At 39.4% G+C, this 12,071-nt stretch overlaps 1 pseudogene; it reads right to left on the bottom strand.

Annotated features, from left to right (window-relative positions):
* Positions 1-5,711: 5,711 nt before the first annotated feature.
* Positions 5,712-10,353, bottom strand: LOC116400014 (homeobox even-skipped homolog protein 1-like; annotated as a pseudogene).
* Positions 10,354-12,071: the final 1,718 nt, after the last annotated feature.

Here is a 12,071-nt window from a genome sequence, read left to right as displayed (position 1 = left end):
TATGAACCAGGTCAGAGAGGATATTTTATTTCACTGTGTGAAAATGGCACATTCGTTATAAAAGTGACATTTAAAGGTATGTTTCATTCTGGCTCTATAACTAGATTTCAATCGAAGTGCATTATTACATTATGTTGCCTTATATATAAGTGAATGGAAAAAGAAAGTATTCTAAATGATTAAAGCTGCAAGGTATTGTTTTCTTTGGAGGCCAACTTTATGTTGAAATGTATGTACCAATAGAGAAAACATTGCATTAAAAATACATACGGAAAACACTGACATCTGTTGGCTCAGAAATGCTGACATTCAACGTATGCCATGGTTAGCACAATTTACAATGTCAACATTTTTTCTGACAAGTGTGTTGCATTCTGAAGAGCTACAGTACCGAGTTGGCCGGTATGAACACTTGCCAAACAAGAGCCGCAGCAGGAGAAGTGGCATCAGGATCTTTTTCATCTTCTACAGCTAGAAACCCGATCATCTTAATGATTTCCTGTATATTCCAGAATATCTTTTGACATCAATCTTTTGAGTGTATTTCTTGTGTGTGTAGGTGAGTTAATTGTTATGAACCCTCAAATGTCAAGGAGCCTCCACCTCCAATGGCTACTCCACTTTCACATCAAACCTATTTTGGTTTTGCATTATTTCCCGGTTTAGTGCGTTCTAATTGTGTCAATAAACCTCTGGTTCGGACCAAACACCCAGGACTCAAAGCATATCCAGATAACCAATAAAATAAATAAAACAAATAAAACCCAAAATGGACCAACCACAGGATGACACATGATAGTGGGTATGTGATTTAAGCAACAATTCATAAACTAAAACACTATTAAATCAATCTTCTGGATAAATAATCTGTATAAGCAACTTCCTCATAATTAGTTTTCTCCATTTTACATATTGTGTGTTTTATTGCTGTTACGATGACAAATTTAACATCTTACCATATTGACAATTGAAAATGAGCCCTTTGGCTAACAATGCATGCAATGTCACAAAGGAAAAGGAATCTATATGTTGCTCTTAATCAGTTATTTCTTCATAAGCTCTTTGTGACACCAGGGGTATAAAATGAACCTGTAATAATGTATTTTATTTTCTGTTATTAACGCAATCTGTTGATTTGCGTGTATGCAAATGCCTACTGACACCATGACACATTGTAAAGGATAAAGGTGGATAAACCCTCTTTTTATGGGTCTTTCGTTTGAGTTATGACTTGTTGCCTATTTGTGAATATTGTTTCCCTTTCACGGATTTAACAATAAATGTATTAAATAATTATTTGTAATAATATAATTGCAGTAAAAATGTGTGTAAAAGCTTTCACTAAATTCTGAGCCATTTTTCAAAGTGTATTTTCAAAATAAAATATCAAGGTTACTTCTTAGTAGACATTTTTTAAATATGGTAATTTTACTAACTAGGAAATATAATCAATTCATAATTAGGGAAAAGTGGTTTCACACATGATTTCTATTGCTTTATTTTGAACTTCATTTATTTATATACTAGATAGTGCAGTCATTTTTGAATTGTGTTGATTCTTTAATAACCAATAATTCATGTAAAAGTGATGTATGTACATTCCTATAGTCAAGTCCACACAATGACATAACATCTGGCCATTGCAGTGTACAGTGGCCTCCACACTTTCTTACATAAGAACAGCTGCTTCAGAATGAAAGTATGCACCTCTACAAGAAATGTGAGTATTTGAAGAAAATCATTACGAAGAACTTTCTGGAATGGAACCCTTCATATCGAGAAACATCAATTAGACAATAGAGAAGTGAAAACCATGAAATATTCTAAATAGCCAAGTGTCCTTTCAACAAAATCTCAAATCATACAAATGTAGAAGTTGTGTGTTTGTATCTGTGGCTCTGGCTGATGTGTTAGCAGAGAGACAAACCTGCCTCTGTTCTGTTTCATGGTTTTTTAAGTCAACAGTTTATCCATTCACGACCGGTTTGGTGTCTGAGCAAAGCTCAGCAAATTGAAACAAGAGACATATTATTTAAAAAGATTGTTCTTATGATCAGTCACATATCAGGATTATTTTACAGTGAGCAATGACACAGAGGCAGGAGACATTACGGACATTTCCCTTATGATACAGAACATCTTCCATTTTGTTGTCCATAATCAACAACCAGAGACTGTAGAAACATTTTAGGAAACATGCCTATCCACATTCATTCCGAGAGTGAGATGAGAACTTGAAATTAGGATGTGGTTAGCCTAGTTTAGCATAAAGACTGGGAACAAGGGGGAACAGCTAGCCAGGCTCTGTCGAAATATCAATATTATTATTAGCAGCAACTCATTATGCGCACTCAAAGGAGCGTTGCAGTTCTCAGAAAAACTAGACTCATTCTGGCCCATAAAACATTGCACACACTGTATTGTTCATTTGTATTACCATATCTGAATTACTGTGTTGAGGTTATGGGTAACACCGACAGAAGCACCCTACAATCATTATGCATAATACGGAAATGAGTCATAAGGATAGTAAACAATGTAGGATATCTAGTACATGCATTAGAATTCAGGAATCTAGTGGATTCTTAGAGCGCACAAACTATGTATGAAGCAAGAAATAATGTACTTCCTGGCAACATACAAAAATGTTCTTGGACAGAGAGGGGACGTTTGAAAGAAGGTATGTTCGCACTTATCTTAAACGTATGTGCATATCATTTGTGGGATGATTTTTTTTAGAATGGACTGAAGGAAAAAAATTAAACAATGTGATAATAAAAGATTAAAAGATGTACAACAATTATGTTTTTGCGAGGTACAGAAATGAGGAAGGGGAATATAAAGGACAAAGATGGTGATATTGTTGCTATTGGTTTTCTTTTCTTCCTTCTACTGCATTTTGGACATAAAATGTTAAAATATGTTGCTTATTGAAAGTTGTATTTTTCCACCATTAATTTAATGTTTTTAATGTTTGAAGTAAAATATATTCAATTCAACAGCTCTTCAATCACGTTGTTCTGACTCCAGCTCTGTACTTAACCTGCACGCTCCTGTTTTATATCCAACTTCTCATCTCACTCTCAGAACGAAAGCATATCTCCGGCTGCAGTTATACACTTCCACAGGATTGCATGATAGTGTATTTAAACACTAATAAATAAATGCCTTCTGTCACGATCACACGACTGAAACTCTGAGGAACACAACCCCTCATCCTTGAGTTTCATAGGAATTGAACACATTCTCTCTACTCTCCTATCGTTGCTACGAGGTAACTACATGTCAGTGAACGCTACTTCAAAGTTTTCAGTTGTACAAATAAATAAAAGCAGTAGTTATTGGTGTTACAGCAGAGAATACATTGAATATGTATTCATTATGTATGATCTAAGGTATAATATGTACAATAAAGTCTTCACTTGGTGCAATTGTGCTTTAACAGACACTGACTTCAAAATGTCCCTTTGTGTTTGGGTTTTTACTTCTGAATCACAGCCACAGACTTAATATGGCTGTGAATTGTTTGTCTTTAGAAACAATGCCTGTGGTGAAAAGTGACAAATCTGAGGGTTTATAGGATGTTTGGTTTACATTAAAGTGCAGAAATGCTCTAACAGCCAACCATTCTGAAGAGCTGACCAGCAGATGTTAGTATGGAAATGCAATCAAAAGCAGTGAGTCAGACAATGACAGCAACAAGACTGAATGGTGACAATTTGCAGACAGTTGAAAGATCCCAGTAGTTACCGACATTTCTCGATAACACCTATTCCCTTTACTTGTACAAATAACCGGAGGAATGTTTTCATGTACTGAGGACAAATCAAATTGACTGAAACAAAGCTAACTTCTCCACCTGGTAAGATAAGTGGTGAGAGGATATGCAAAATAACAGAAGACCACTGAAGAAATTTGAAGAGTAGCAACAAAAGATGTTTTAAAGGGGACATGTCATGCTCATTTTCAGAATCATACTTGTGTTTTGGGTTTCTACTAGAACATGTGTACATGCTTTAATGCTTATTAAACACATTATTCTTCACATAACCTCTGTCTGAATACACCTTTATCCTTTATCCTCTTTATCCTCTGTCGGAAATGCTCCATTTTAGCACCTGTCTCTTTAAGACCACACACCTATAAAAAGTCCAGTCTGCTCTGATTGACTCTCAAGAAAAAAGTGGCACAGCTTTGCGAAGGTGGTTGTTAAGGCGCTGATGGAGATACTCTGAAGGGAGGTGGTATATTCTAATGAGGGTCCGTATGACATAGGAAGGGGAGCCAAATCTGAATGGCTTGTTTAATCACATGTTTTCTCATTAAAACAGCCCGCAAACAACTGACTGGGTTTTTCTAATTTCACAGTTTGTGGGTTTGCTAGGCACCTAGATATATGTGCACAAGCACTAGGTTTTTAATGATATGTCCCCTTTAAAGTTTCAGTTTCTATAGTAAAAAAACTGATTATTCCTAGAAAGTAATATTTTTTAAATCTTGACAAAACCTAAATGCTTGTGTTAGAAGTTAGCAGCAAAAACAAGAATTTCAGTGTTATGTTACCTTTTAAAGAGTGGCCAGACTGAACACATAGCAGAAAGTCAATGGACATAGTGGCATAATCTGGATCAAAGTTGCGTTCTTCCAAGTTAAAATTATTTCATCTGGCATAAAATATTTCTTTTGAAACCCAGGATGAATGTACAAAAACAATGTCTGAGCAGCTAAAATGTGCTCAGTTGGTAGACTGGTTGTTTGGGGCGAATAAACGCGGACTGTACCTGCAGTCTAGTGGTCAAAGTCATTAAAGCATTTGCTCAGTGTTGAGTCTGATTGCCTCTCCAGGGTGCCAGTTCTCATGCTGGACATGCTACTGAAAAGTTTTATTTTAGCCCAGTTGCCAGGAAAAAATAGGTTTTGCATTGTACGTTTTTTCATGCCACGAATAAATTGACTATTATTGAAAGTTACGTGTATAAAAGTTATGATGCATAATAACCAGTAGAACAAGCAAGAAAGTCTACTAATAGCGGTTGGGAGATGTGGAGGCCTTTCTCCAAACTGTCTGTGTCCCATGTGAAAGCAAAACTTAATGTTGACTTTACGCTTATTACATAATGTTGCTACGCTTGTTACGAAACATTACGTAATGCAGTCCGCTATGGTCGGTTGTTGTTTCGTCACTACTTTAACAATAACCATGATCTTTTTCCGAACCTTAACAAATTAGTTCTCTTGCCTAAACCTAACCAACGTTTCATAATGTAAACCACGTGGCACTGTGCGTTTCTGCAGGTGAGATACGTGGTTGATATTAATTAAAAGTATTTTTGGTTCAGAAATGTTGACAGTGGTCAGTGGTTTGCAGAAATGTACAGTGGTAAAAATTATTCTGGGGACTGGGTTGATTTGTTTACAGGCTGACCAACAGAATTAGTTAAATAAAATAATGTTGTGTCACCTCATAAACATCTGGGTCCAGTTAACCAGCAGTGTCATGTGACTTGCATTGTTTTATATAAGACCTATGAAGTGTGTGTTTCCAGGTCCTGGTTAAACTCTTATTACGATGCGACTTGGCAAGCTCCCCCATGCACATAGCATTCATTGAAGCCACTGTGAGTATACTGCTGTTTGCTTCCAGCAGCTTATGTGACAGCAGTTTGACAGCCTTGGAGAGTGTGGACAATTTGATTTAGTTTGATGGAGTTTTACACCATCTCTTCTCTCCGCTCCAGACCTGCAGGATGTATGTTGGCCTTGGGACTATGGGGCTGGCTCAGTCCCAGTGCCTCCCCTCTGGCTTTCAGCAGTTGTTCTGGTCCCCAGTGCAGGCAGAAGGCGCAGGGACACGAGGCAGAATGGTGCAAGATGCTGGTTGAGGGGTAGAGGGCTGCTGTGCTCGGAGGCAGCCCCCCTGGTCTGTTGTGGTAGTGGGAGAGGCAGAGTGCGTCCAGGGTCCGCATGGGTGCGCTATAGCGGCTATGAACCGAGGACACTGGGGAAGAGAGAGCCAGGGGGTAGTGGTGGTGGAGTGGGAGGTGGGGCGGGATGAAGGGGTACGGCAAAGTGGAGCAAGGAGAGGCACGGCCCATCAGGATCGCCCCCAGGGGGTCGACGAGAGGGTGGGGCCACGGCAAGGAGTGTCTCTGCCGTTTGTCCTTCATCCTCCTGTTCTGGAACCACACCTGGAGAGAAGGGAAGTTTAACAGTATTTCTACATGTTTATGTTATTAGCAGTAAACACAAAGTACACATGAGGCTGATAGGAATATCATTCATTTTGTAGGTATTTGGTCATAAACCAAAGAATTAGACACATTTAGACTAGCCAACAGTGCTAGATGTAAAATCTGGGCATCATCAATGTTACCATCCTCCAGCGTCAAATTTCACAGCAATCCAACCAATGGCTGTTGAAATATTAAAAACAAAAACTATTTCAAACTAATTGTGGAAATTGAAGAAAAGTCAATGGATCACCAAAGTATTATGTGAAAAACTTGAGTATAACTTCAGGGATAAAACTGCAGAAGTACAAATGGTTCTGATATATACCAAATCTCATTTCTAATTTCAAATATGTAATAACACCGCATTATGTAATAACTCGACAGAATGTAATACATTTTCACTTTGTTATGTAATAACATCCTCATTTTGTTATAAATTATCACATGTTGCTGTGGTTATTACAGAATGCAGGAGTTGCACTTTTATTTAATGAAAAAGTAATAATACATGCAAACATATTTTTAATGAATTTGCTAAATTAAACTTCACAAGTCCCGCCCCTCAAACGCAGACTGGCCAATCATAGCGGATTGGCCAGATCCGACCAGGGTCCAACTAGCTCTGCTCCACAGACTCTCATGCAATGGTTTCAGATTTTCTTCAGTTCAGCCTGGTTTTGTGGATTTGGAGCTAGTGATGGTTAAACGTTGTGCAACAGTGATAATCGTTACCAGAGCTATGCGTTTCTTAAACGTTACGTTTCTACATATGTTTTCATTTGTTTTTGTTCACTGCAGAATCATCCTGGATACATTCTTCAAATGCATATTATTGACCCTTCTGTCTGCTTCTTCCTGAAATCACTTTTTTGTTTTTTCCAGAAACTAAAGAATATTATGCGAAGAGTGCAGTTAGTGACCGTGTGGGCTCCGTGGTAGCTCTGACAGCTTGATGAAGTAACAGCGGGAGGCGGGGCTTAGCGAAGGGTCATTTGGACCTCAATGATCTGTGGTGCCCCCTTTCAGCGCTACAGTTGACTCTATCTAAATAGCCACATAAAAGCAGTAACATAAGGCTATTAGGCAATGCTTAAGAATCAATACAAGTTATGTATGAAGCAAGAAATAACAAGAAAAATGTACTTTCTGGCAACATACAAAAATGCTCTTGGACAGAGAGGGGAAGTTTGAAACGAATTATGTTCGCACTTATCTTAAAAGTATGTGCATATCATTTGTATGATGATTTTCTTTTACAATGGACTGAAGGAAAAAAATGAATAATGTGATAATAAAAGACAGCATAAAAAGATGTGTGTGCCAGGACCGAGGTACAGAAATGAGGAAGGGGAATGTAAAGTACAAAGATGGTGATATTGTTGCTGTTGGTGTTCTTTTCTTGTCTGTTTCTTTTTTTTCTTCACATTATTGATTGAATATTGATGGATTAATATCTTAGGCAGGATCAGATAAGCAAGTGTCTTCCTTCTACTGGCATTCTGGCACCAGTAACATCAGGCATTGCATTAGGCAATGCTTAAGAATCAATACAAGATATAAATACCAAAATTAAAATTAAAATTAAAAATGGATGAATGGCTGAATTTTGAGTCAGTATGATTCATGCTGGAATGCATAAATTAAACAATTTTGTCATGATGTTATGAGGATTTTTATGAACGGTTGGTCGGTTATTAGATAATGCAAACATTTACATGAAAAAAGTGCAACTCCCACATGTAATAACCACTGCAATACGTAATAATTTGTTACATGTGGGGGAATTTATTACATGTCGCGTTCATGCCGTTTATTATAAAATGCAGGTCTCATTACATAATGGAGGGAAAATGTATAATGTGGTGTTATTAGCCTCCATAATGTGTAACAAGCTTTAAAGCTGAGACCGACAAGCTGTCTGTGCATCCGTCCGTCCGTCCCTCAACTATTTTTACCAGCTCATAGAATCTCCTTGGAAAGGCTGCGCTGCTAAAACGTCAGGTGGCAGCGTTTACAAGTCCTCGCCCCTCGCATTCCTGCTCTTTCATAAAAGACCCTCCAGTGGTTGGCAGAAAGGTGGGTGCACTCAATGTGTATTAAAGCTGCTGCACTGGACCAGTGGGGCCTCTGTGTCAAATGTCAGATGCTGCTGAACCTGTCAGCGCTCAATCTGCCACGCTGACACAAATGAAACATTTGAGGGCAGATGATCAGAACCTCACATTCATGGTTCACATATCAAAGAGGTGTCGTCGTTTTAGGTGAGTAGCTGTGGCGGATTTGTCGCTTCCTGTTGTTGACCTGCTTGGTTTCCATTTCGTGGCCGTGTGTCTATCAGCAGATACACAATCATTTCATAAAGCCAGCAGATCAGTGAAGGAGGTAGGCCTATATCATTGAGCTCTGAAAGCACTGAGCTGGCGATTAGCTTAGTTTAGCATAAATACTCAAAGCAGGGGAAACAGCTAGCCTGGCTCTGCCCAACGTTCGAAACTACACCTTCAAACTAAAGCGCATTGATTAACACGTTACCTCTTGAGCTGGAACAGCAATAGTAAATATAATCACAACAGGCTTATGGACACATAGTCAAAAAACTGTTCCAGCATATAAAAAAAGAACAAAACGGCTGTTTTTACCTTTATGTTTAAAAAACAAATGTATTCACTTTGGTGCAGAGACTTAGATGGGAAGACTGTATGCTAAATATGGAGCTGGAGCCAGCAGCTGGTTAGCATAGCTTAGCACAATAACTGTAAATGGGGGTCACAGCCAACCTGCTTCCTTCCAAAAGAAACAAAATCCACCTACTAACGCGCCTAAAGCTCAATAACGAACATGGTATACATTTAATCTCTACAAAACCCTGAGTGTAAAGAAGACAATTTGCATCGTAACATGCTGTTATAACTATTTCTTGGCACAAACCAAATTTCAGGCAACGAGTTGGAACATCGAGCACCATTTTCATTTGACTTATTCAAAAAATCGGACAAAAATGTCAAATGCAGACACAAATATCTCCAAAAATGTTGAATCGTGTTTTTGGCTCCGATCTTTGTCAAAGAATGTATACGTTACACTACCAGTCAGCCAATGTTGCTTGATCAATCATTTCACATTGCCAACCATTTTGTCTTTAACCCTCTCTACTGTTGGCATGTTGGGATTGTACCAGAAGAAGCCGGGGTGCACAGGCCCGGTGGAGTGTAAGGTAGCCATGGTGGCCCTGCTGCCGCCAACCCAAAACAGAACATCCCTGTTGCCGGGCGGCAACCATGTGGGTAACAATGCTTTATGGCCATTTCCATATTTTGTCACCTTCAAATGCTGAAGTCCAGTTTGTGACAAAGGGAAAAGAGTTACCACATCAACACTGCATTGGGTTTTAATGAGGTCACAAGATAAGAAAGAATTATTTAATAGACGATTGTGGCTCATTTTCGCAATAATTATAATATTTTACAAACTCAGCTGCAAGGAAGTCAATGCAATGTCATCATCATGTCTAGCCTAAATTGTAATAGAGCTGCACTATAAGGCTTGTGCATGGGGCAAAATGATTTGATGGACCCCTATTGACCCCCAGACCCCCCCCCCCCCACACACACTATCTGTGCACATGTATACTATTATTATCTGTAATAATAAATAATAAATGGGGCCCTGGTTGCCTGTGTGGTAACTGTGTGGTTGAGGCTATCAAACCGGTAGTCCGTTGCAAACATCTCCATGTTGCTGCATGATGATGATGCAGTAGCCTACTGTTTTATAAAACGGTATACCTCACAGAGTGGCAAGGTCGGTTGACCGCATACCTTTATGGTCGTCTCCGGTAAATTGAGAGCCGTGGCCAGCTGGCAGCGTCGGGGCCTGGAGACGTAGCTCTCCTTGCCGTATTCCTGCTCCAGCCGGGACAGCTGCTCGCGCGTGAACGCGGTCCGGTGCCGCCGGCTGTGGTCTAGCAGGGCGCCGCGCGGGCACGGCTCCGTCCGCTGCTCCCCCCCGGGACCGTGCACGACGTGCGCGGCGGTGGCGGCCGCCACCGGCGTCTGTCTGCCCTCCGCCACTGAAATGACGCATACGTTATAGTAGATGCGCAGTTTTTAATGCTGACCATAGGCTTTTATAGAAGAAGTAAACGTGTTGTTTGCAATATTATAACCACATTATAAATGCATTATTGTCACAAGGTTGATCAACTAAACGCCTGGAGCCTCTTTAACACACGCACATATCAACATGTACATAACTTTTACTAATCTTTTTGACATTTTAATGTTTCAGTAAATGTCATATTACTTCTGTTTTGGGTGTCAGAGATTCCAGCTGTAAAATACAATGTATTTTCATAATTCTCTATATCTGCGATTGGTGTAGCCCACTTTTTACACAGTTACTAATCCTCCTAAAGTTTAGTATATAACTTGTTTAGAAGTTTCAGAGCCCACTAGCCCACTGTACGTTTTTTGGGAAACAAAAGGAACATATTTGGTGTATTAACTATGATTTATGCTCTTTTATGTTCAAGTCCAGTTTGTCACAAATAAGGGAAGGGTTATTATAATACATAAATTATAACACATACAGTCAACAACACAGGAGTGAGGTCTGTGGGACCCCAAACAATAAGGAGGTCAAGAGACATCGTGTGTGTTTAGGACATTGTTATTCAATTGTTATTTTGGATTATTCCTTGTAAATATGTCAATTTAGTCATTTAAAAAAACTATTTAGACGGAAATCTCAAATATTTATGTTTCTGTTTGGAACTTTTTTGGAGAAGAAATAAAGAAATCATTTGGTCTCAGTGATGAACAAAGTTTGCTCAAACGCAACTTTTACGCGTGAGGCTACTTACGCATCAGGCTGTTTCTGTGTTGGAAGCGTCAAAAAAAAAAAAATACAAATAAAAATCCCTCCTTCGTGTTTCTCTTTCTCGGTGGTTCTCTAGGTTGAGTATGTCCTCTCTACAGGCTGATCCGGCTCCGCGACACAGAGGACCGGTGGATAAGCTGGCTGTAGTCTGGCTAAAACTTATCTTCATCCAAATTTGTTCAGACAGTCGGGGGAGAAGGTGATGTGTTTTTGTCCCAACACCCCTCCTCCTCCCTCTCCTCCTCCCTCCTTCTACTGTCTGTGTTCCCTCGGGGGCTGCTCTCCTCTGCTCCTCTGCCCCCCCCTATCACAGGCGCTCCAGACGGGGCCGCCGTGCGTGCGTCTGCCCGGCGATGGCGCCGCGGCCCGGAGAGGTGTTAAAGGTGTTTAGGGATAAAGCCTTTGGTCTCCGTCTCGGCCTTTGTACTTTTGTTATGGAGAATTAAAGACGCGCAGGCTGAGACGGCGACTAGACTCGCATTGTTCTCCGCCGTTTGATGTTCGCGGAGTTGGAAGTGAATCATCACAGGACTAATGGCTCCGAGCTCACCGAAGTGGAGGAGAGGAATTATGAATTAGAGTGATTTTACTTTTTTGGCTATAGCTGTCGGTATTATGGCCAAAACGTAAAATCTATCAGATGTTTTAAAATAATGTTTCAATCAATCAATATTTTCAATTTCAATCAATATTCAACGTCCTTTTTTGAATTTGACAGTTTATCAATTATGTCCTGTACTAATATGACGAATATTATGAGTCACTTTTAGGGTGAATATGGCACACAGTTATATATCACCATGAAGCTTTCCACAAGTTGATTACTTACATCAAGATAATCATTTTTTTATGACAAGTTTTCTGAAATGTTATGTTTGAATATGCAAATGGTTATTGTCTTATGAAATATGTGCCAATATGCATCATTTGTCCAGAACAGAAATCTGACAATTTTTGTTA

The sequence above is a fragment of the Anarrhichthys ocellatus genome, unplaced genomic scaffold, assembly GCF_004355925.1.
Source record: "Anarrhichthys ocellatus isolate YVR2014 unplaced genomic scaffold, GSC_Weel_1.0 scaffold141, whole genome shotgun sequence".
In the NCBI taxonomy this organism is placed as follows: domain Eukaryota; kingdom Metazoa; phylum Chordata; class Actinopteri; order Perciformes; family Anarhichadidae; genus Anarrhichthys; species Anarrhichthys ocellatus.
The sequence above is the reverse complement of the archived record's forward strand: the minus strand, read 5'-3'. Positions and strand labels throughout refer to the sequence as shown.